This window comes from Pogoniulus pusillus, chromosome 34 (genome assembly GCF_015220805.1).
Source record: "Pogoniulus pusillus isolate bPogPus1 chromosome 34, bPogPus1.pri, whole genome shotgun sequence".
Classification (NCBI taxonomy): Eukaryota; Metazoa; Chordata; class Aves; order Piciformes; family Lybiidae; genus Pogoniulus; species Pogoniulus pusillus.
In genome coordinates, this window is record NC_087297.1 from 7428621 (window position 1) to 7454084 (window position 25464).

General features: G+C 46.0%; 1 protein-coding gene across 4 annotated transcripts in view; it reads left to right on the forward strand.

Moving 5' to 3' along the window:
* Positions 1-2506: 2506 nt before the first annotated feature.
* Positions 2507-25464, forward strand: part of DTNA (dystrobrevin alpha) — a 222776-nt gene continuing 199818 nt past the window's right edge. For 2 of the 4 annotated variants that reach the window (XM_064170649.1, XM_064170647.1), the window contains exon 1: positions 3005-3166. The gene's annotated coding sequence lies outside the window, so the exon portion shown is untranslated. Of the gene's footprint in view, positions 2571-2922; positions 3167-25464 lie in introns of those variants that run through there. The other 2 variants (XM_064170648.1, XM_064170651.1) reach the window with 2 other exon arrangements.

Below are 25464 nucleotides of genomic sequence, written 5' to 3' on the forward strand. Positions count from 1 at the left end.
GCATATTTGTCTGTCCCAACACCGCTAAGAACACTGAGAGTAGAATAAAGCCCAGATATCCAGCTCCTGTGGTGCTCTGCCAGGAATCAAGCACACTTCTATGGAATTCTGCCTTCTATGTGACAATAGCTTAGTGAAAAACAGCCTCCAATCTCGAGTCTCAGTCCCTTGGAAAACACTACCTCTCCTGCCCTGCAACGACCATCACAGCCAGATCTGTGACCAGCAGTGAGGAATCCTTTGATCACTTAGCCTTGGAAGGGCATGTTCTAGCAAATGAAAGATGATGGTTTATTGTGGTGAAACTGTCTGTAAGTGCAAAGAATTTAGTGCTGTATTCTAGCAGTGATGAATTTAGTCCATAATTTCAAGAAATGAGGCAATGCTCCCTGTCAAAGCCTCAGAAGCTGTAATTTATAGCAGCCTTCCTGGTTAGCAGCCTGGAGAGCTAGACATATCCTCAGCCCTGTTAGCATCTTAACTGGATCCCTACTGAACATCATCTCCTGGTGTATATTCTCTTGTAAGCTGGAAGTAGATTTTAAGGACAGGTTCTCCTGTGGTCTGATCTTCTTTATGTCACTCTCCCCTTTCAGTGCTGTTACTGTCACTTAAACGTTGCTGTTTATCTTCCCTCACCCCATCACTGCAATGACAGAATCCCTTGCTGCATGCTCGCTCATTTCACCCTCTGTGACGCTGCTTCCCCCCCCCCCCCCCCGCATTTTTCTACTATACCCTGGTAATAACAATCAGCTTCCATAACTGATGTCATCTGCAGACACACAGACTACCCTCATGGCTTTCCATCACCCACTGAACCTTATGTCAAGCTACCATTTCAACCTCCGTGTCCTCCACAATCTCACACCTTGTTTCAGTTCTTTTGTCAGGTCTTGCACTTCCCATCCCTCCTACGTCCTCTGTGCATCTGACCAAGCCAGATGCTAACATCATCTGTGGTGCTGCTGTGCCTAGACCACAATCTTGTCCTCTTCTCACTTCTCTCTCATGATGCTTCATCAGCATGAGGTGGCCAGTAACTGCAAAATGGTGTAATAGAGCACTGGTGTGAGAATTCAGTGGTTTGTGCAATGCCGTCCCACTGTGCTCAACCCCTTAAACTGATTTTTTAATGAGGATTGTTAGATTTTGAAATATTTGCATGCAGCTAGCCTGGCACCACAGCTATCTAACCGGGCATATCCGAGCCTCCAGTGTGATCAAATCTCCCCTTTCCACATTTCTGCTTTTTCCCAATCAGAGATGGAGTTTTCTCAAGTTGTGTTCAGACTAGTGAAAGCACCAGCCCTGACAGAGGATCCCAAAAGCCTTCAGACATCCAGAAACCATGTGCTGAGCAGAATCTGTACCCTTAAGTGCTATCTAAGCTCAAGGTGAGGTATTGTAGTCAAATTATACATAGTGCTAATTGGTTTCATAAGCATATGGCAAAACCCCTGAAAGCTGAACAGAAGAAAACCCCACCCAGCTTCCAAATTGTGTTGTTTCAAAGACTGTGCATTGCATTTCTAATGAGAAAAAAAAAAAGGCAATAAGAAAGCATCTCATTTTCAGGTAATGCACAATGCATGAAAGGGAACACGAGGGGCTACTTCTTCAAAATGTACTGAATTTTCTTCTCAGGTAACCGTGGCTTAAGCCTCACATGGTTAATCCCTATGGTTTATCTGACCAGAGCTGGGGAAAAAAGTGGGTCACAGAACTTCAGCACTAGAGACAAATCAGCTCCTTCACTAAACCCTAACGTGCCAATGTTGAGAACCGCAGGATCAGAGGCAGCTTCTGCCGCTCGTCACTTTACAGAGCAGGGCTACCTATAGTGCGGGGGCGGCTCCTGTGAAGCCAGACGCTAACCCCTGCTCCGCAGCAAAGCTGGCCATGGCCACAGTCACCGGCACCTGCACAACCTTAGTCACACACAATCACATCATGATGGCGGTGGAAGGGACCTCTGCGGATCATCTCGTCCAACCCTCAACTGGAGCAGGGTCACCCAGAGAGGGCTGCCCAGGATCTCCAGAGGAGACTCCACAACCCCTGCGGGCAGCCTGCTCCAGAGGAGAGGCTTTAAGTGCGGCTTACACAAAACGTTCTCTTCCCAGTACGTCACTGGGCTTTGTGACTGGTGCCAAAGTTGCGGTCAGCTCCGTGTCCTGCTGCTCAGGCGCGCACCGGCTCGCTGCATGCTCGGGCACACGGTCTGAGAGCGTAGCGGAGCTTTCTCCCACTGCGCCCCGGCTGCTGCGGCACCGGCACGCCACGGCCGGAGCTATCGACCCCTGCCTGGGGCAGCCAAGCGGGTTTTACACCGTGACAGGTTTAAAATGTGCCGGTCTCCCTCTACCCGCCCGGCCCCGGGGGTCGCCGCGTCCCGTCCCCTCGCTGCCGCCCGCCCCGCCCCGGGAGAAGCCCCGTCCCGTCCCCGCCCCTCCCCGCAGAAGAGGATGACATCATCCTTCTCCACCGCTTCCCCACGCTGCTCCCCCAGCCTGCCCGCCCACGGTCGCGCCTGCACCCCCCTCATGGAGCCGAGTCGCGCCCCACCGGTGGGTTCGGGATGTGTGTGCGTGTGTGTGTGCATGGAGGGGCTGCAGCCCCACGGCCCGGTCCCGCCGGCGGACCTCGCCCCTGCCTCACACCCCACTACGTCATCCCTGCCCCCCTGAGCGGTGCTGGCGGGGAAGCGTCCCCCGAGGGAAGTGCCGGCGCCGGGCAAAGGCTTCGCGGCGGCTTCAGGCAGCGCAGGGCGCGGGCGCAGGAGCGGGGCGCCGGCGCGCTGTGGCCGAGGCGCAAGCGCAGCGGTGGGGGGTGGGCGGGAGCGGCAGGCGGGCGGCGGGGCAGCTCCTGCGCTGACACCTGCAGCATGTGCCAGGAGCTGCAGCGGCAGCGGCCGCCTCTGCCTCTGCGCGGCGCGGCCGCCCCGCTCCGGCGCCGTGCGCGGCGGCGGCGGTGGTGGCGGCGGAGCAGCAGCAGCAGCAACTCCTGCTCCCGGCGTCCCTCCTGCCTGGCACCGTGTGCCGGCGGGTGCACGGTGACCTTACGGAGCGTGCATTACCTCACAGGTAAATATCAGCTGATCCGCCCCGGCGGAGGTAGCGGCGGGAGCCGGGCGACGGCAGGAGCTCACGGAGCCTTTCCTGAGGTAACACTTCTGTCTGGGGCAGGGGGCGCGTGGTGCCGGGCAGGGGACGCCGCCTGTTGCCTTTCACCTGTGCGCGGCAGCGGGCGGGCAGCCACCGGGGTTTCCCCCCTTAACTGCTGAGGGGAGCCTGTGCCGAGGGTTGAGGGGTGGTCTCGGGGGGTGGGGAAAGCGAGGGGAGCTCGGGTCGACAACCAGGTCTGGCTTTCCCCCCGCCTTCCCCACCCTTCGACAGCCCCCCCCCTCCCCCCCCCCCCCCCCGGTGGGGTCGCACCGCGCTCCCGCTGAGTCGCTCCCGACCCTGGCAGGTGTGAGGAGTGTGCACGAGCATGTGCGCGGCCGGGCTGGCTCCCGGTGACCCACCCAGCCGCTCTGTGCCGCGGGTCCTTGGGTCCCTCAGCACGGAGGGGGCATTGGTGCGCTCCTGCTTGACTCTGCTGTCACGTCCTAAGGCTGGCTGAGGGATAAAAGGGGTGAAAGGGCACCACCCCATCACGCAGCAGCACTGCCTTTGCCTTTGGGTTCATTGACTCGCTGGCAAACTTTGGTAGTTGGCGGTGAAAATCTGTCGTGACAGCCAACCAGCTTGTACTACACTCCCATGCTCAAAGCAGATACCACCTAAAGTTAAGTGTTGATGATGACTCTGGTGGTCAGCTGAAGCTGGGACTTCTTCACTGGATCCCCTTCCCAGCACGGGTGATGTTTTGGGTAGTACGTTGGTGGGGAATCGGTGTTGCCTGATTATCTTTCATAGTTACTGGTGACCCAGCAGATGATTGACCAAGTAAGAAGCAGTATCATGAACTTGGTGCGTGTAGACTTTCAACATATGGTGTTGTGCTCAAACTTCTGTAACTTACTGTTCGCTTCCGAACGCTGCACCTTTGCTCCTCTCCTTGTTCTTAGGACTTAGAAAGAGTTTAATGAGGGTAAAGGCGCAGGTTCTGTGGCAGCTATGGAGCTGTTTCCTAACTTTGACCTGGATGCCAGCTTGTCTGTCACACCTATGAAGACATAGATGGCTGGTCACCCATTCACTAATAACATAATGGCAGCTAGCAAATCATGAGTGCTAGGTATTGAAGTCATGCTGCTTTCTGGTTGTCAAAGGGTAAGTGAGCATGAGATAAAATCCAGTGCCATGTCTATTTTAAGTCCATGTCTTTGTAGTGCTTTTCAAAAGAGAATGATCTTACTGACACATTTTTGGGCTTCACCCTCCTGTTGCAGTCACCATTCAAGTTCCTGTATTTATTAAGTCAGTGTATAATCCACTGACGTTTTTTGGTGAGTTTATGTGGATTATACTTGTTCTTTATCACAAGACAAAGTTAAAATTTAAAGAACCAAATGCCTAAGAATAAATCCTTCCTATCAAAAGTCGCAGATAAAATATCAGCTCCTGACATGACCACACAGTGAGAGAGATGCAGCTGTAATCGGAACAAGGTGTTACAGCCTGGCAGTGGTAGTAGTAAATCCAGAATTACATGCGTGTGCACCCTGTGATCACAGCCAAGTGGATGATTCTTGTGGTGTACTACTCGGCATCTACAGCTCCCCAGTGGGCTGCAGTCCTATTCACAGGCAGTTTTCAGTGTGTTACTGGTTGTGTGTGCTGATTCCCAGGACAGCTAAAACTCTGCAGGCTCAGTCATGATAGATTCGGCTCTCTAGGAAGTACCTCAACATCCAGTCCTGAAAACAAACATGTGGCTGTCATCTCTGCCTGCTAGGGTAACCTGCCCATCGCACAGCTCAAAACCATTAGAAAGCACAAAGCGCTTTGACGGGAAGCTGCTGGATAGCAGTCTGTTAAGGTTTAGAGGAAGGTGAAGGGCTGACCTCTTTTTGCACGTGTGGCTTTTGAAAGCTTAGTCATTTACTAACGATTTCCTTGATTTCTAGAGTCTCATGCTGCCAGAGACTCTAGCACAGATTATCTCCTCCTATCCATTCTGCCCAGTGTAAGTCTATTCAGAATCGTCTCTAAGAGTCAGCACTGATCTATCTCACTTCCATGCCAGGCAAATAATCAGATATAATGGCATTGAAATCAGTGGATATATACTGACATGAAACTGAGAGAAGAAAATCGGCCTCATGGTGTTTTGTATTTGTATAGCTGAAAGCCAAAAATAGCAGTCATAAACACAGCATGTCCTTTCAGAAGATACAGTCAATGCCCGTCCTACAGTTGTCCAGGAAGTTTCTTCTGTTTCAGCAGCTTTGGATTAGGCACCAGTCTTGGAATGAGAACTGTTCTGGAGAAACTTTTTGTTCCACTGACTAATCTGCTCTTTAATTCTGTGCTGTTAATCTTAACTGTGCACATGTCCACACTACCAACATTTGGCAAGGACTGTTTTCTCAAGGCTCCTTAAGCGTGCTGCCAGGTGTCACAGGGTTAACCCTAATGGCTGTGCTTCGAACTGCTGCTTTTTTACAAGCATTACCTGTGTTCCTATCTCTAGGCATAGCGGTGAATGCAAGCGGTATGGAGCGTTACATTCCAATTAGCTTTGCCCTGTAAATGGGGATTATAGTTGATGGGGAAGTCTGACATGTACTGCATGACTTGTCATGTTTTTCCTGGAGAGAGGGGAGTCTAGGGACTGAGTCACCATGGAAGAACATGGAGCCCCGCAGGCACAAACTGGTGCAATGGAGTGATGAGTCAGACCTCTTATCTTTAACTTTGGGATTATGTGGCACTCACGCACGAGGTGTATTGCATTCCGTGTGCACCTAGGAGAGTGACTACCAGGCAGGAATCTCTCTTAGTCACTCCTCTGACTCTGGGATGCTTTTTCTGTGCAGAGTTGGTCCCAGGTCTGCTGAAATGGAAGGTTGTTGGTTAGGATAACGTGGGAAAGCACAGCGTATTACCCTGCTGAGCAAATCGAGCCTGCCAGGTCATACATATTCATTTCTTGCATTGTTTCAAATCCAAGAGTAGCGTGACATAATACTATGTTGTCACTTTCTGAGTTGTAGATTTGCACCAGCTTTTTCAGACTTAGGAAAAGTGGATAATGAGTAGAGGAGTAAGATCAGTGTTGCCTCTTCATAGACTCCAACATTAGTCTGTGCCAAGTGACTCATGAGTGTTGCTGTGCAGTGACAGTGTTGTTTCTGATACCAGAGGAAGCTGATGTTACTGCTAAGCTAATGGAAATAATTGGAATTTCTAGGAGGTGGTAGCCTCAGGAATATGTTAAGCAGTGAGGTTGAAGACTGCTCACTCAGCTCTTTTCAGAAACAAAAACACAGCCTTACATCAGAGATGCCTTCACTCTAGACACTTAGTCTGAACTTCCTAGAACAGCGATCATTAATAACACCATCTTCTCGAGCTAGCAGAGCATGAAAGTTCCTTGATTTATAATCATTTGGGAGCAGATGTTGGAAATCCTGTCCACTTAAACAAACAGCACAAGAATGATGCTTTTGCTGAAAATAGGGAGGGGTGCTGGGGGAGTCAGTTGTGTGGGGAGGCAGTTGGAGTGGCCTAGAAGAGTGTCATGTGACAGCTGCCTCTCCTACCTTGTTACAAGGGGAAAAATACATGAGGATTTCATTTGGAGTATGTAGCAGAAGGTTATGGATCTGTGTATTTGTACACCTTGTGAATGTAACCAGTCACTATTTTGCCATCACCACAGACATTAGCGCTGGTTTTGGGGGTGTATGTTGTGTGTGTTAATGGTCTTGCAAGGAAAACCTCTCTTCTCATGGTGCCTTACCTTGTGAATCTGTGTCAACAGAGACATACTGGAAAATGTGCAGGCAAGATGTGCCAACTTAGATCTAACTCATACCAATTCCAGTTAACTTGCAAATGTTTGATTTGGTTTTAAGCTATCAGATAGAGCTATTGTGTTTTCTAGATGTATGGGTATCTAGAGTGTCACCTATTGAGAAATCAAGGCAAGGAATGGAGACTTTGAGAGTCTCAGCAGCTCAGGCACAAACTTGGAAGATTTGATGATGTTTGTTTCCTGGTGTGGAGATCAACAAACCTGGGACTAGCTGCAGTGATGGAGAAAGTGATACCAGAAGTGGTCATCTCCAGAGACACCCATCTCAGCTCTAGAGAGATGGAGCTCTAAGAAAAGCCTTAAATTGCCACTTGTTTGGGTTTAGTTACCATAGAACTGAACACCATGGAGTCACAAGGTGATGCCATGCCTCCTGGAAATCAATAGCATTTTCCTGTTGACTTCAGCAGAGCCAGAGTTTTGCCCTGCTATGTAAGACAGCCAAGACTGAAATGAATGAGGCTAAATCCTTCTCTCATTTATGATGACTTAAATACAGCCCTGGTGTATTTTGTTCTTCACAGTGAAGAGAGAATGAGATCACAACTTTACCTGTTTGTGGCATATCCACAACTCCTCCTAGGGAATAATTATTTTATGATGTTCCTATGTGCTGTTCCAAACCTGTGCCACTAACTAAGTGGCATCATCTTCTCCTGAATCTACTATATTTGTAGTGATAAGGTGAGAAGCACCATTGGCAGTTCACATACCTGTGTGTGAGGAAAATGCTGAGCTGCATCTTCCATTGTACAGAGGCTGTGTTTGTATAAGCAGGCTCTGTGTAGCTAGAACAGCCTCTGAAGGGAGACACAGAGATTTTTATAATTGTTCAAAAGAGATTACAACTTAGCAGAATTCCATCCTATAATGTACCAAGTACAAAAATAAAGGCTCTTTTCAGTTAAATCCTCTACCAGATTGATGCCAAGAAGCAATGCAATATCTCAAATGATTTGGACTTTTCTAATCTTCTTAGCTAGAAGAGATGTCAGAAGAGCCAGGGGTGGAGATGTGAAAAAAAAATGAAGTAGAAGATTCATGTGGAATTTCCTCATGTAGTGGTCTGGATGCCTCTGCTTATTCTGCTTTAAATGAAACTCTGACTTCAGAAGCATACTTGATTTTCTTTTCCCTTGGCGCTGACAAGCTCTGCTTTGGCTTTCCTGTCTAAAGAGGTAACAGCAATTAAAATGTGATGTGACAGCGACTTCAATAAACTGTTTTGTGATGTAAGAGTCATAACATAAGATTTTTCTGACATGATGAAAATTAGCAGGGGAAAGGAGATCTTTCAGTGCTATCGACAGCTTTTCAGAAGTTCATCTGGAACCTATTCCTGATCAGCTTTTCACAGGGTGGGTGTGAGCTGAGGCCCATGTAACTGGTAAATCTCTTCCATAGCGAGGTTTGACCACTTTGGTTTAAATAAAAGCCTGGTGTATTTTTGCCCTTGGGTCTTTCTGAGTAAGAGGAGCTGCTTATTTAGTGCTACAATTTGCTTGGTGTGCTCACGGGTGAATGGGTCTGTTGAACAGTGAGACCATGATGAGCTGTCCGTCTTGGCTTGAGTAAGGAAGTGGGATTGTGTTGATACCAGGGCAGGATGGGTGAGCTGGCTCCATCCAGGAGGAAGAGCCATTGGAATAGTCCTGTAGCCTACCAGTGGCTGAGTCCACAGGTGACTGAATAGGAAGAAAGGTAACACAATGATTTCTCATGTAATTATTACCATTAAAAAGGTAAAACCCAAAAGTAAACCTCAACCAACCTCTTCAAGGGGTAAAGAGGAAACAGAGCAAGGAGAAAAGGCAGGATCAGTTTTAATCAGCAATGTAAGTGTGAGCAAGGTGCTAGTACCAACTTTCTGGAAGGATTTGAGCTGAACTGGAGATCTGAGACATGCTGTTCTAATCCTGACCTCTGGTTCTTGGGCACATACAGTTACTCACCAAGTCTGTACCCATGTGAAAGAAGCTGCCTCTTGCAGGCCATTTGTATGCCCTGACCCCTCGCAGCTTTGCCCTGCCTAGTGGCTATTTACATCTGTTGGGTTTTCTCACAATCACTCTGTTGTATTTGCTGGGTGCCAGAGTTAAAGTTAAGCCATGGCTGGCCTGTGCTTAGCCACAGCAGCATTGTCTGGGGTAATCACCACCACAAAGTAGGCTGAAGCACCAACCAGCTCTCTTTTCTTCTTTGCTTTGAACTCTTCTTTGCTTTGGCATGTGTGTCAATGAGCTTGGTCATGTGGTGAGCAACACAAACTTGAGTTGTGCTGGGAGCCTTGCCTCCCTGGAGAAAGAAGGGCTCTTGGCTGCCCACCAAAGCCCATCACAGCTTGACAGTTACGCTTTAGTGAGATGGACCAACCAACTTCTTGGTGGGCAGAGTGCCAGCCTAACAGATGGGTCTGAATGTGGGCAGCCAGCAAAGCACATACATACGTGTAGATGGAGAAAGCTGTATGTATAGGCATCAGAAATGGAGATCTTTGCCATTTGACAGAAGTTGCCAAAGCAAAAGGCTGAGTACTGAAGTGATGGGCCTGAGGAGAGACTGCTTTTGGGGAGGAAGCATGTCAGAGCACTCAGAGTAAGGATCTGTACTTTCCTTGTTGCTCTCTGCTTGCAGCTCTGAAAATTATATAATAAACAAAGGAGGCTATTTAGTCTTTTGAATCCAGGCATTCTTGCTACTACAGCTGGGAATGTGGAAAATGACACTTTGCTGCAGTGAATTCCCTTACAAACCACTTGAAGCTTTGCTCCCAGCTCAGGCTCTACCAACACATTTCCCAATACAGCTTGAGATCAGTGGAAAACTGTGCCTGCCACACTTCTTGTTTTGATTTACATTTTGAAGTGGGAAAGTATGAAGTATGAGCAAGACTTGCATAGAAATAGTTACCAGTACAGAAGGTAACAAAACTTTCTCTATAGGCTGTAGCTTCCAAAATCTGTGTGTAGCTGACTAGTGAATAAATGGTAAGTAGGCAGTCAGCTAACACATGCATGCAGACCATGTAATAATTGGTAATCAAACACTCTCAAGTCTTATGAAGACCTAAATATTACTTGCATCTCTACAGAAAGGGCACAGAAAAGCTAGGCAACTTGAACTTGTGTGCAGAGGGATTTGGGTGCAGAATCCCATTTCTTTTCAGCCCATTTCCCTAATCTTATAAATGTGATGATGCAGGTTGCCTGGCCTTACTGTCTCAGGGCACACAGGTCCAGTGAGGAGAGAATGCTAGTGGACTGCAGGATGCAAAACATCCCATACCCAGCTGGAAATTGCCTCAGGCTCCTCTTAAAATCCTGGAAGGTTTGTGAGTAGACTTTTTCTTGACCTGATACAGTGAAGCAAGGACCTATGGTTCTTGGCAAAAGCCTGTAGCGAGCTCTGGCTACCCTCAGAATAAAAGTAAAGATTCAGCTTTATGTTTCTGGGGTTCTTAAGTTAGATTAGTAGGACTTACCAGGATAAGAAAAATCTCTTCTCAAATCCTGGAAATGAATTTTATTTACCAGAGCTGATGTAATCCCTTTATACTTAACCTGAAGACATGACAGTTGTCTGTCTGACTCCCAAATTGAGTACTGAGGTCATTGGCTTCTGACTATCACAACGCCCAGAGAAACTTTGCAAGCCACATGTTAGAGGCACCAGCAGGCCCTAGGGGCAATGTGTTGGCTTCAAGGATGGGGCCAGGCTTTTGGTGGTGGCTGACAAGGTGTCCAGAATGAGTGTGGCAAAAGGACTGCTTTGAAGAAAGGGAATGCTGAGGTAGTTTCTTAAAGCCCAGGTTTCAAAGTGGAATTGAAACACTCCTTTAAATTTCAGAGGCAAGGATGTGCTCCCATAATGGAAATGGTAACACCATGCCTGCTACTTCTGCGTATGGAATGGCAGCTTGTGTTCTGCCCTGGGTATCCTATCTGACTCTGCACAGTTCTGTTAGGTTTTATTCTTCCTTTAGTCTTTCAGGCATGTTTCATGTGTGGTTCTGCTCGTTTCCCCCCCTTCTTAAATATAACCAGGACAAGCAGTTTGGTACTGGAGTGCACTACATAATGGGATCGACACAAGTTTAAATCCTCTGGGTGGGAATTCTGCAAGTTTCAACTCAGTTAATCCCTTAGCCCATGTCTGCCATTCCCCTTTGTGCAGGCAAGGGGGAACACAGCCCTTGAGTAGTTTTTATCAGTTTCCTTATCACCTACATTCAGCTGCTTCTGGTGGGACTGTTAGAAAAACACAGGTGCAGCTCTCCAAAGGGCTAGAAGAGGGCAAAGGGAAAGATAAACAGGATGAAGGAGGAGGGTTGTTAAAAGGGGAAAGTGGGATGGAGATGAATGGTATGTGAAAGGAGAAGGAAAACAATGTAAAAGGGAAGTGCAGGAAGAAAGGAAGAAAGGACAAAGACAAAACCTGAGTCCAGTAGAAAGGGAAGATGTAAAAAACAACAAACCTTGGGTGAGCAGATGAGAAGGACTGTACTGTGTTAATAGAAATTAGTATGTGCTCCAGCTGAGTTCCTTTTCTCTTAACAAGACAAACCAGGACTCCTTTTGCAAAAGCTTCTTTGGCAACAGGTTCTCATTTGGCCTTAAGGGACTAATTACATGAAGAACTTGCTTGAGGAGATCTTGGCAGGGTGAAGAGCAGTGTTAGCAGTAGCTGGGTCAGACTCTGTATGTGTTTATGCCAACAGACAGGACACTGATTTCCTTGTTATTAGTGAATCTGCTGAGGTGGGAATATGTTTGTCCTCAGTTAAGTGCTGGCACTCAAAAGAGGAAAGCAAGTCCCTGGGTGTTTCAGGCCTGCAGACAGGCACATGGGAAGCTGAGCTGCATCATGCCATGCTCTGTATAACCTTTTGCAGGTAAAGGTGATGCACACTGTCAAATACTTAATATTAGAGGTATTACTTATGTAGGCCCTGTTTCTCTAGATGGATACAGAAGATTTAAAGGCAGACAGTGCTCACGAACACTCCATCTGTCTACTGTAAAAAGCACTTGGCTAATTTTTCCTTCCTGACCCCTGTTTAATCTAGTCACACCAGGACGGAAATTGTTATGGACAACTGCATGAAACAGGGTTTTTTTTTGCACAGTAAAGATGAACAATAACTGTTGACCAGATTAGTCACTGAAAATGCAGCTACTTAGTACATTTCTCTGCACCAAGGATTAGCAAGTCATCCTTCTTGTGGAGAAGAACAGGTAGAATGCCTTCATGTTTTGATGGAGAATGTATTTCATTTGTCTCACTGTGATGTTCTGCATTTCCACAGGGAATGCTGTATTTCTGATACTCCAGGAGCACCACATTATCAGTGCTATTTGCAGTTGCACTTACACGTTACTTACCTTACTTTTAAAAACAAGCCAGCAGAAAGATAATTATTCCTGCACAATTTGTGGCTTTTATGTGGATTTTGTTTGTTTTCTTTCAGCACATGAAAGCCTGTAGTAAGGCACTATAAAACTCCTCCTGAATTGTTGGAGGCAACCAGACTTCTAATGATGTGCTTGACTATCAGCACAAGTGACCACTTCTTTACCAGATGCTCTGTTCCAAATAATTAATGTAATGTTAGTGGGCTTAGTGAAGCAGCAGGCAATATTGCAGTGACTGCAAAGTATGGAAACCTACTGTGCCTTTCTGTCATAAAAAGGCCCTGCCTGTGCTGTAGATCCTATGAAGAATTTGTGGAGATACTTGAAAGGATAAAACACTATATAAATTCCTAAAGTTCAAAGAGAAAAATACCACTCTGGATAAAAAAGGGAGCTTAGCCCAGCAGCAGCTTAACCATATATGACAGATCTAGTGCTAAGTCCTGCGCCATCAGTGCAAATGCCTCTGGAGTTCACCAAGTAGCCAGATGGAAGGACTAGAAGAAAGGCTTTGAGGATGCTGACCTTGGGGAGGCAGAGAGGAGAGGCATGTGCTCCCCAGTAAATGACTGATTCTCGGGGCAGAATAGGAAGAGGAAAGTTTTAAGTCCTGTACAGCAAGACCTCTTTTGCCTTTCCTGTGAAAGCTGCTTTTAAAGACAGCTCTGTGTTTGTCTGTATTTCTGTGCAGCTGTTACACCACTTAAGTAAATGGGAACTATGCAAGTTGGCAACCCTCTTGTTGTGACACAGGGAGAGATGATACCAGGTCTGGAGGATGGTTTTGAGAGCTGTGTCCTCTTTCCTGTGCCATACAACAATATGAACACTGAATCACAGCTCATCACCTCAGGTCATGAGGGTTATCAGAGGGTCAACAAAGAAGCTGGTTTAGAGGTGATGCTTCCTTTTAGGTAGTTTTCTGCAATCTACAATCATCTCTAGACACGTCTTGCACCCAACTGTTTTCTTGTCTTGCCAGCTGTGCACATAAACACCTTGTGGAATGGTCAGCCTACCCATGCCACATGCTGGCCTCCTTCCCTCTCTGACACAGAGCTGCTCTTGTGTATCTTCTCCCCTACAAACCTGTATCTTCTGTCACCTGCTGCCAATGGCAGTTGTATTTGAGTAGCTCTGCCTTATCTCAGGCGTTCCTCATGCTGACCGTGGATGGCATGTCAGCGTGCAAATTAGCTCCGTAAATAATTAGCCCTAGCTGTCACACAGAGCAGCACAAGCCTTGGTGCTTGTGGCAGGCTGCTGGATCTGGAGGAGATGTGCAGGGCCAGCTTGTAAGAGCACCCCACCAAAGGGCTGACACAACAGCACTTCAGCAGATGTGCTGGTACTGGATGCTGTTTTCAAGCTCACAGGCTTCATTTCAACTAGTGCAAGTGCTTGGAAGGCAGGAAGCTACGTGGTATCCTGTAGTGTGAAATGAAAGGAGTATGGGGACATGGCAGTGAGTCCCAGAAAAGCCTGTGAGAGGTTGCTGCTAGGAGATGTATGCTTGTTGGAGGCCACGGTGTGGCTTTTGGGCCCTTGCAGGTGACCACAGGCATAGAAATGGTTCATGCTGCTTTTGTTTGTTTGTAGGAAAAGGAAGAAACATGGAGCTGCAACTCTGTGCTGAAGCTAAAGTATAGATTAAAGGTAGTCCTTTTTTTTCCACCTCACAGTTTTGTTTTTAGGAGATTGCAGCTATGTATTCCAGGCAGTCACTGGTGCCTTAATGACAGCTGTTTCGCCTGAAAGCCTGTATCTGTCTGTGTCTGTAACATGATTTGATGTAATCTGTTGGATTTCCTCACGTTTAAAAATGCTGCAGAGTCTTCTTTGCCTACCAAAACACATTTAACAGCTGAAATTTGAGCAGGGAATGTTTCTGAAATCTGCCATTTTGCACATACTCTGCGTGATGGTTCCACTGTTCATGTGTTTGTTATACTTCTCTCACCTTAGCTTGGACATCTGAGTAAGAACATGGCTTGGGAAAGTGTTTGGAGAAAAGACAGAAACAGAAATAACATGGCACAAGCAGAAACCTTGCTAGTCCCATAACTCTATGCCATTTGCTCCTCAAAGCTGAGGAAAAACATTTCAAAGGGAAGTTGTCTTTCACAGCAGACTTCATGCCTATGAGTCAATCTCATCTTACTGCTCAGCTGTCGAGAGGATTTGTCCTTGAAACCCAAATTTCCTTTGCATACACTCACACGTGTTGTGCAAGGCCTTGAAATTACACAGTGAAAGGAGAGTTGAGAACTGCTGCCAAATTTACTGGAGGGTCCCAGTTATCTGGAGCTGCCCAGAAGTTTAGTTCCATGCACCCTGATACTGCAGCTGGAAACCACAGTGCTGTGATGTGCAGCAGGTAGTGAGCACTGTGAGAGGGCTGCCCCTGGCAGGGTGGGGAAGTGCTGATTTACCACAGAGGGCTGGGTGCAGATGACATCAGCAGGCAGGTTGTCACTTTACTGCTGTTTTGTTTGCCCCAAACACTTCACTTTTCCTTAAGCAGTGCTTTGTGAAAGGGGAAAGTATTGACTGGCACTGTGGCATGGATCCTGTGGCATACTGCTTCACTCAGAATGCAGAGGAGGAAAGTGGGGCTGTAGGACCTGCTTTTAGCACTCCTGAGTTAGCTGTTCTGATACCAACTGAGTCCAAGGCACTTGACTTTGGTACTGTTCTTTTCAGAGGACTCTCCAAAGCCCTGCCAAACAGTGAGGGGGAAAAAAGCAGTGGTAGTGCCATTGGTGTTAGGATTTGCATGCCAGTTAGTCGATCCTAGCACACTCACCTGTGCTGAGCTACAGGCAAACTGGTTTCATCAGATCTAGACATCTCAAATTACCAGCATCCATCTGGATGACTCTCATGGGACTTTGGGAGAGGGGAAAAGAGTGTTTGCTTTCTCATGCTGGTATTTTTTCCTTTCCCTTTGCTTTTCCTAAGTGTCCTTCTGCTGAAATGACAGCAAAGCTTGCATGTTGCAGTTAGCTCTCCATAAATGTGGTTTCCTGTTAAGAGCTATAAAATATAGGGCAAATCTACCTTTTTTAAGTAGTATTGAAATGCAGTGATTGAGAGCAATGTATTCCTTTGTTTACAAGCCCTAAACCAAAAAGAGAAGTGCTTCTTTTACCACTCCCCTTGTCTTAGGCAGCCTCGCACAAGTGGAACTTTCCAGGCTTCTTACTGTCTGCTTGGCTGAGTCCAATGAATCTTTTCTTATCAATGGGTTAAAAATCCCTTAAGAATATTTTTACTCTTTATGTTTTACCTCATAGTTTCACTTGTGTTTGGGTACAACATGCCAGCAGTTGGAACAGTGTTTATTAAATGTGGTTAAGATGTTTACACTGAAGCTCCAGCAGCCACACATACACAGTCCTTGAGAATCAAAACACTCATTAGGGTACCTTATGTGAGCAGTGAGGCTGCAAGCTCAGACCTTGAGAGGGCCTTTACTATTTTTTTTCACAGTTTATTCCTCTTTTCTCTCCCCCCTCCCCCCCCCCCGTTTGTTTTTTATTTGTTTGCTTGGTTTGTTTTTAAATAAGACAATCCTCCCCTCCCTTGCAAGAGCTGAGTGTTTGATGTGACTGTTTGGAGAGTGGTGCCACCCACTTGCCCACTAGTCATGAATCATCAATGTCATTAGCTATTAAGGTGTTTGGCTGGGTTTTGATATATAAGACTCAGCTCCATGTTGTCTGTGCCTCTCTTTTAACTGGCTTCTTAACCGGTGTGGTTTTCTACTTGGCAAATGCTCTCAGCAGAAGCACCTTACAGCAGTTGCTTCTAAACCTGCAGTGTTCGTAACTAGTAGCTGTGCTGTTACCATTGGGGATTTAATGCTCTATTTTTAAATCTCCCTTTTAAAAAAGAAATGCATGGAAAGTTATCAAGGAATGCAGGAGAAAAACCTGCCCTAGTCCAGAAGGCTTTGCAGCAAAATAGAAGCAGTCAGCTCATCTGTGCGCCTTATACAAAAGGAGCATGTAACGCACCATGGGGGCAGTAGATCCTGAGCTCCACAAATTCACTCTGCTCCACTGAAGTCACTCCTCAGGGGATCTGCTTTGACCCTTGGCGTGTGCCCTCTGAATAGTAAAGCACTCGGCACATTCACTTGGGCAGGATCAAACTACACCTGCAACAGAGAAATAAGTGCCTGGATGTACACATAGATACTGACTTCTTAGCTTATGGGTGGTGGGGAGGAGACAGCAATAATGCAAAAAACCCCAAATGCCCAAAAGATAAAGAATCAACATCCTTGAGGCTTTTTTGAGTTATCACAACATCACAAAAATACAACAGTAAAGAGAAGGTCAAAGTCCTAAGAACACAGATTGCAATGTTCAGAGGCCCTTTCAGATAGCGTGGAGGCTGCCTGTGTTAATCCCAATGTGACTTGCTTCAGTAAGAGGGAATATTTTGAACACCAAGAGTTGCTCTGTTCTTCTCACTGACCTGAGGATGAACACGTTTCCCACTTGTAGTTGGGCTGGTATTAAGTTAGCCTGTTTCTGACTGTGGGGCTCTAAGTTTCAAACAAGTAGGACTCTGCATCCATTATTTTATTTACCAGACAAGTGAATTTGTGTTTAACTGCTACACCTCTGATTAACAGTGGCCACTGCTGAAAGTAATGATTAGGTTTGGTCAGATTTCCATCTATTTAATAACACTGTCAAGTACCAAATTCTGTCACTATACCTGCTTTATAACTTTTTCAACATAGGTAAAAAAATGACATCATAGAATCATAGAATCAACCAGGTCGGAAGAGACCTCCAAGAGCATCCAGTCCAACCTAGCACCCAGCCCTAGCCAGTCAACCAAACCATGGCACTAAGTGCCTCATCCAGGCTTTTCTTGAACACCTCCAGGGACGGTGACTCCACCACCTCCCTGGGCAGCCCATTCCAATGCCAATCACTCTCTCTGCCAACAACTTCCTCCTAACATCCAGCCTAGACCTACCCCGGCACAACTTGAGACTCTTGTTGCTGTTGCTGGTTGCCTGGGAGAAGAGGCCAACCCCCACCTGGCTACAATGTCCCTTCAGGTAGTTGTGGGAGCTGATAGTAGGGGTAACTTGCTAGGGCAATCCCTGTGCAGTCCCAGCTGGTTTAGCATAATCCACGTGCCAGGTTATCCCCCTGGTTGCAGAGAAAAGACTTCTCAAGGCTGAACGACAGTGTTAAGTCCTTCCATGTTTTGTACATTTACTTCCTCTTCTGCCTTCCTATCTGAGCACTTCAGATGAGCAGAAATAACTGGCAAACAGTTTTGCTTGTTTGTTTTCAAGAAGTCTTTGGAGCTGACAAGACATGAAATCCTTAGACCAAAGGACAGTCTATTTCAGTAGGTTACAAATGTCTGAAAGCAGAGATGCTGAATGTATTTACCTCAGCTGTGATTTTACTGCTGTAATAAGATTCTTTTTGCTTTACTGCATACACTAGGACTTTAAGATTATGTTAGCTTATGCTGAGCTAAATCCAGATACAGGATTTGGTTGTAAAATAGACAAGGAGAGGTTTGTGGCTGCAGAAAGTCTCTACAATCCCCTTTCCATGAGTAGATATTAGTGGGGTTGAAAGGAATCCACTGTGAAGGGCTTCTGTGCAATCCTAGGTAATGTAACAGTGACCTTGCTTAGAAACAAACCTGCAAGACTCCTGGGGAGCCAGGGCTTAACTCCATTGTGCCTCTTCCAGAGGGCAGTGTCCTTTCTCTGTGGGTATTTTGGTTTTGATGGCTCTGCTGAAGCTGGTGTTGACCAAAAACTACATGAACTCAATGAGTGATGCTCACCTGCACAGCGCTGCTAAACCTGCAGCAACCAGAAGAGACCACCCATACCTAAGGTCACCCACACTTATGGTATGAGTGCCTGAGTAAACCCCTGTGCTCCCCCTCAGTAGGAGCATTCACAATGGCTGGATCTTAACTACTATCATTTGATGATTCATTTGCAGTGCTTATTTTCTAAAAATTGCATAGCCTGTTCTCCAAAGCAAGGCAAAGAAGAAAGCAGCTGTTAGGAAAAGAGAGGAAGGAAAACTCACACATACAAAACACAGAGCTTTAAAGAACCAAGCCCACATTATTAGGGTAGGAGAAACCCAACAATTTGCTGTGTCTTATCTTTGAAAAAGGGAAAGAGAGTTACATTTTGGAAATACTAGTCATATTTTAGACAGTTAGCAGTGAGACCTGGGAGCGTAAGAATGGTTGGATTCGAATTCAGTCCTGACGTGGGTTACTTAGTTGTGGGGGGGGGTTGTAGGGAATAAACCAGGGGAAGAAGACCTGCCTTTAGATTCAGTGCTAGTGCATTTCAGGCAAGTAGTACTGATACTGAAATAAACACACTGCTTTCTAAGTGTAAGAGGCATCATAGACTCAGAGTTGGAAAGGACCAGAGTGATCGTTTAGTTCCAACCCCCCTGCCATGGGTAGAGACACCTCACATTAGGCTGTCCAGAGCCTCATCCAGCCTGGCCTTAAATACCATCACCTCCCTGGGCAGCCCATTCCAGGGTCTCACCACCCTTATGGTGAAGAACTTCTTCCTAGCAGTCTGAATCCACCCATTTCTAGCTTTGCTTCATTTCCCCTAGTCCTATCACTACCTGACATCCCAAAAAGTCCTAAAAAAAAGGTTGTTTTTCCTGCTGAGGTGATGCTTTGTCCAAAATTGGCTCTGTGGTCCAGTCTACAAGGCACCAAAACTAGAAGTCCAACGAGATACTTAAGCAGCCCAGAGGGATGCAGCCTATACCAAAACAAAACCACTCTGTCTGCTTGGAAAGTGATACTTGTGTGTGTGTATGAAGTAAATTTGGCTTTTACTGAAGTACTTCATTTGGATTTTGCTGATGAAAGATTTCAGTTTTCAGCTCAAGTTAAAGCACTTCTGTACTAAACCTCCTGCTGCTCAGTTTTGTTCTGCTGACCAGCTCTCTTCTGAGATTCTCTTATTCTTTGTTTGCTGGGAAATATCCTTGTTCTGAAGGTTTCTTTTCTTCTGAGATGCATTCCCTGTTCTTTTAATCACAGAACTATGGAACCAGTGCTCTTTCTCAAAGTGGAAGAAACATGTCAAGGTCAGATGACAAATCTTGCAGACTGATACATTTATGTTGAAGGTCCTGACCAACTTGGAGCCAAGAGACAAAAACTTCCTGTCTTTTTGTGTGTGTTGAAGGGAATAACACAGAGATGAGTCATGAATGCAGCATTACTAATGACCCTACCCACACCACAGCTGCTGAACCTTTCTGCGAGGCAGAATGAGCTACAGACCTCCCCCAGATGTCAGGAACATCTCATCGGCAAATCTTGGAACTGATGGTGTCTGACAGGCTTTCAAACCTGGCCCCACGTCCTAGCTGAGAAGCCTATACACAGTCTCAGCAAAAAAATCCTAACCACCACCTCTTTTTGCCCCATGCATGATGTGACCTACCCATGTCCTTTCCTTGCCCTCACCTCCTCCCAGCCCCCATGATCATCGTAGCACTGAATTTACCTTCAAGTCATGAAGCTGCAGCAGGGAGTGGTTCTGAATGCATGCAAAGGAGCACAAACCAGAGAGAAGGTGGTGATTTCTGCTGGACTGGCTGTCACTTGACATAGGATATCATTACTTGTTTGTTTTTTTTTCAATGACCTTTGTAAAGGCAAATGGTGGGAAAAAAGGTAGAAGTAGTGCAGTGGTGTTTTAGAATAGGCTAAAAATCCTTTTGAGGCTCTTGTTAAGCAAGCAGTGTTTCTTAGAATCATAGAATCAACCAGGTTGGAAGAGACCTCCAAGATCATCCAGTCCAACCTAGCACCCAGCCCTATCCAGTTAACTAGTCCGTGGCACTGAGTGCCTCATCCAGGCTTTGCTTGAAGACCTCAAGGGACAGTGACTCCACCACCTCCCTGGGCAGCCCATTCCAATGCCAATCACTCTCTTTGTGAAGAACTTCCTCCTAACATCCAGCCTATACCTACCCTGGCACAACTTGAGACTGTGTCCCCTTGTTTTGTTGCTGGTTGCTTGGGAGAAGAGCCCAACCCCACCTGGCTACAGCCTCCCTTCAGGTAGTTGTAGACAGCAATGAGCTCTGCCCTGAGCCTGCTCTTCTGCAGGCTGCACAACCCCAGCTCCCTCAGCCTCTCCTCACAGGGTTTATGTTCCAGGGCAACACAAAATCTGAGTTGAAAGTAGGAAATTAGGATCTAAGAAAAGGTGTGTAGAAAACTAGGATTTAAAAAAAAGCTGAAAAGCAACATTTCAGCTGAGGAAGAAAAGACTGATAAACATATTGAAAGCTTTTTATGCTGCAAAGTATGTAGAAGGGCAGCTCACTTTGTTTTGGGTTATGCTTTTAAAGGTCAGTTTACTACAAGTGAGTTTTTTGTTTCCATTCTAAAGAACAGTTTGTGGAATGTCATTTCTTCTGCTCTGCAAAACACACGTGAGAGGTTTGCCAGCTGAATGTGAGTTCTCTCACTGTTCTCATTCGTTCTATAGTTAATAGGTTTCACTTTTTGGGTTGAGATCTGCAAGTCTTTTCTTTTCCTCCTTTCTGTTTTCCTGTTCTGGTTTGCTGCTGTTCTGTCATCTTCTGGGTCAGCACTAACCCAGGTGTTAAAAATAACCTGTTTTCATAAGATTCCTGGCACTTGCCATTTGGAAACCAGTTAATGAGTGCTGCTGTCTTTAAGCTGTGTGCTGGCTTGTGGTCGAGCCAGGGTAGGAGCTGTTTGATTGCTCCCACTTCCCCACTCCTGCAGGCCACCCATCTTTCTGAATGGGAGGTACATGAATGCCTGGGAGAGTTGCTTCTCCATGATTCTTCTTGTGAATGCTCAGCCTGAGAGATGCTCCTCATTGCTGCTTGCTCTGCTGTTGCACATTTGGAATAGTGTTTGTTTTTTGTCAAAACTCAGGTGTTGTGTTTGCAGGCTGTAGCAAGCCTTTCCTGCTCACCATCATTCCTACTCTCTTGCAGTCTCTGAACCCAGGTGTTGCTGCCAGTCTTAAGCCATAAGAAGAACTGTGATCCTGACTCCAGAACAAGCCTTGCCAAGCAGATGGGCTGCTTTCATGCCATGGCTCTGTTCTCCTTGTCATTCTTAGTGTCAGGTGTGAGAAAACAAACTGCTTTGTGCACTTTGAAGAAGGACATTTACTGGCTCTTGGTCCTGCTCTATCCCAGAGGAGTGTTCAGAATGAGAAAGCAACCACACACCTCATTTGATGTTCCTGGTGCTAGAGGCATAGGAGTTATTGGTAAGACTCTCTTCTCCTGGGTGGACAGATCCAAAAGGCTCTGACCTTAAAATCAAGGAAGGAGGTTCTGTGGCAGTGCTGGTAACATTTCCTAGGCTGCTGAGATGTGGCTTGGAAGTGCTGGTGAGGCTTTTCAGGGTCTAGGAGGAGCAGCTGGGCTAAAATGTGCCTTTGTCACATTACTGTTGTGTAAATGAGCAATTTCTGTGAAACTTTTAGTGGTGAATTGGTGTTAGGAATTCAGAAACTTTGGCTTCAGTGTCTTGCTGGCTTCTCAACAAGGGACTTGGAATTCTGTCTGTCAATACTGCACTCTTTTTGGACATACAGCTTCTAGATGACACAAGATCTTCAACTAGACCAATGTTATCCTTTATGATATTAGAGGAAATCTTGGAAAGAAAGTGTATTGGAAAAGCTACTTGAGCCAGTACTATGATTTCAGGTTGATTTGTACTGGTATTCTCCATATTCTTTCAAAAATAAAACTGAGATCATACACATTTTTGATCTAAAATTAGATCAGGCCCCAAACAAGCCCATGTGGAGCATCTAGACACAGACCTGTTCGAAGTCTAAGGCTCAATAAAGGAAGAGCAGTTTGGATTAGAGTTGCATACATAGCAGTATGCCTTAGCCCGAATTAATTGATTCTAGGAAGTGAAAGTCAAGTGCACAAATCTACTTTATGAGCAAAGATAATGGATTTTTAGTTGGGGTGTAGGAGAGAGGAGCCAATTTACATCAGCACACACTTAATTGTATTTTTCATTCATTGTGTGATTTTATTCCTTCCTCTTCTAGTTTATGTATCTGAAAATGGGAGTCATTGATTTGGGGCATCACTGGATGCTCACTGAGCAACTAAAACCAAAAAGTAATAGCCATATTCTAGAAGGTGAGTGAGGATCACCACTAACTTTTTTTCTGAGTTGTGTTGCATTGCACAGGGTTTTTGATACAGGTGAGTTAGGAAAATGTATTCAAGCAAGTAAAGCTGAAAACAGGCTCAGTCAACTGATGTGCTCTGTTTCACTCTGCTTTTATCTTTAGTTCCCACAGCAGCAGAAATAGTGTTTCTAATTAATGATGTTCTTCAGCTTTTGACAAAATGTGAATCTGCTGTGACTTGCAGGCTTTGCTGAGGCTGGATTAGGAGTCGGGGAACAGGAAGAGCTGCCATGCATGGTCAGAGCAGTGTGGACAAGTTTGCACTGAACTTGACCTCTATCACCACTACCAATCTGTCATTACTGACAACAGGGAGGTATAGCTGCAACAGGCACATGGACAGGGTATGCTGGAACAGGCCTTCCTATTTCAGTTCCTCTTTAAAGACTTTTAAGGATGGATAGTCATCATTGTCCTTTTGGCTACTATGAATTACAATAATCAGAACAGTAGAAATTCATACTTGAACAGATGCAAGCAGGACAAGCAATCCATAGCAGGAATAACTCCATGCAACCCAGGAGAGTTTCTTGCTGTGTGTGAGGTTCAGTGCATGTGTGTATCCTCCTTGGCTCAGAGCCTGGAGTAAATACCTTCATCTTCTTTTTGGGCAGGTACAGTGAAGCTGACATACATTTATTATTTTTTTTTCTGAGACCTTTTAGGTGAAAATCTAATCCCAAATTGTTTCTTGTGCTCTTCATTAGAGGTGCTTGCAACTGGATTGCTATTGATTGCATTCGAAATCTGAGCCTGCATTTTAAAACGGGGTAGCAGAAAAAATGACAGTGATAGATGTGTACCTCAGTAGCTCTCTGGCAGATGTGAAGGAAACTGCAGTTTATCAATGACCTGTTAATGGCAGAGAAGCCAATGACTGTTCACAACCCCAAGGCCCTGATCCTACAACCACTAGAGTTGTGTCTGAGTAACTGCACTGAACAGCGTGGAACTACGTCGATAAAGCAAAGTCAGTTTGAGTGATCCTGGAATCAGCTGCTCATTTAGGGAAAGGTGTGATCAGATAATCAGAAATGCCAGTGTGAGGAAGGTGCCAGTGCTCCTGACACTCCCTCTGCTTTCCCTCTCACCACAGCAAAATCTGCAAGGTTGGTAATGTAGAAGTAGTACAGTTTGTGGTGTTAATCACTAAAAATTGTTTATCATAGGATCACCCAGGTTGGAAGGGACCTGTAAAGGTCATCCAGTCTAACCTCCCTGCAGTGAGCAGGGACAGCCACAACTAGACTAGGTTGCCTAGAGCCCCGGCAAGCCTCACCTTGAATATCTCCAGGGATGGGGCCTAAACCACCTCTCTTGGCAGCCTGTTCCAGTGCTCAACCACCTTCATTGTAAAGAACTTGTTTCTCACATCTGATTTTTGCCATTATGGTGACCAGCTTGTATACCTGGCTGAAGCCAGTCAGTGGGTTTGCCATTTAGGTCAGGGTGAGATTTCACACATTGTCACCCATCTGTACTTACCCCTTGCTTTGTGCAGACCTGATTGTTGTAAGCAGCACTGTGGAGACATGTGACATTTCCTTATCTTCTGTAGCATGATAATGACATCAGGAAATGCTGAGGCATCTTCAGGTCCTGCTATGGCAAAGGAACTAAAGGAGTGTTTAAATCTCATAGAGATTCTCAGCATCTTGCATGGGTAAATTTGGCTGGATATACTTGTGTACAGCTTGAAGTCCACAGCTCAGCTGAACTTGGGCCGTTAAGGACTGCACCAGCTGGTGTGAGAGCCTCTGATGCTCACATCTTCTCATCCTCAGTCTCCTTTTTACCCATCCTACCCCACCCTGCCTTCTCCCTCATTTCCCCTTCAGAATACCCTACCAGCTTAGTCTCCAGCCCCCCATCCCAGAGCCACAGCTCCCCATGCTGCAGGAAAACAACAGAACACTCCCTTCAGCAGCTGCTGGCTGCCAGCCATAGCTTCTCTTCTGTGGTGAAGGTTATTCTGAGAGCGTAGCAGTCCCTACTTAGGGGGATAGGACATTAAGAAATGAGTTTGTTTTTTTCCCAGTTATTGTTTTGCCTTCTGTCATCCTTTATTTTAACACTACCCCTTCTTCAGTCACAGTAGTTCCAAAGGGAGAAAACCCACCAAGTATGTTTGGAAGGCAAATATTTTGAAATAGGAATAATTTATACAGTTTTCACTGCAAACAGAAATACTTTCAGACAGTAGTAATATTTATAGTTACATTGACTGTGCTGTGCACTCAATGTTAGCAATGATCCTTCAAGTGACTATCTCCCAAAGGTAGGTAGTTGCATCAAACCTGAATTCTCCGTGCCGTGACTTTTTGTTGTAGTGAGTTGAAAGGACCAGATCCACTTTGGCCAGCACCCTAAGTGTGAAATCATTGTGTCGTGGGACCTGCAAGTGTTTGGATTATGACCCTAGGTCTGCTGACCACAATGGTTTGGAGGTCCTCTAATGGGTTTTCTTTCCAAATATTAGTAAACATAAATTTTTGGGGGACACGTAAATCCAGTCCCGTGACAGTGCTGGCCTCATTCTGACCAGGTGTCTCTTTGCTGTTCATCTCAAAGATCAATCAATAGCCATTCTGCTTTCTTTTTGCTTTCCTGGTGCCGATATGAATTGATTTCTGTTTCTGTTTTTTAAAAGTAGATAAGGAAAGAGCCAGGTGTGTTGGAACTGGATGAGCTTTGAGGTCGCTTCCAACCTAACTCGTTCATGGCTACACTACTATGGCCTTTTGCACTGAGCTGGTAGATTTCCACCAAAAGTCTTAAGGAAAAAGAATGTAGATCCACACCCTT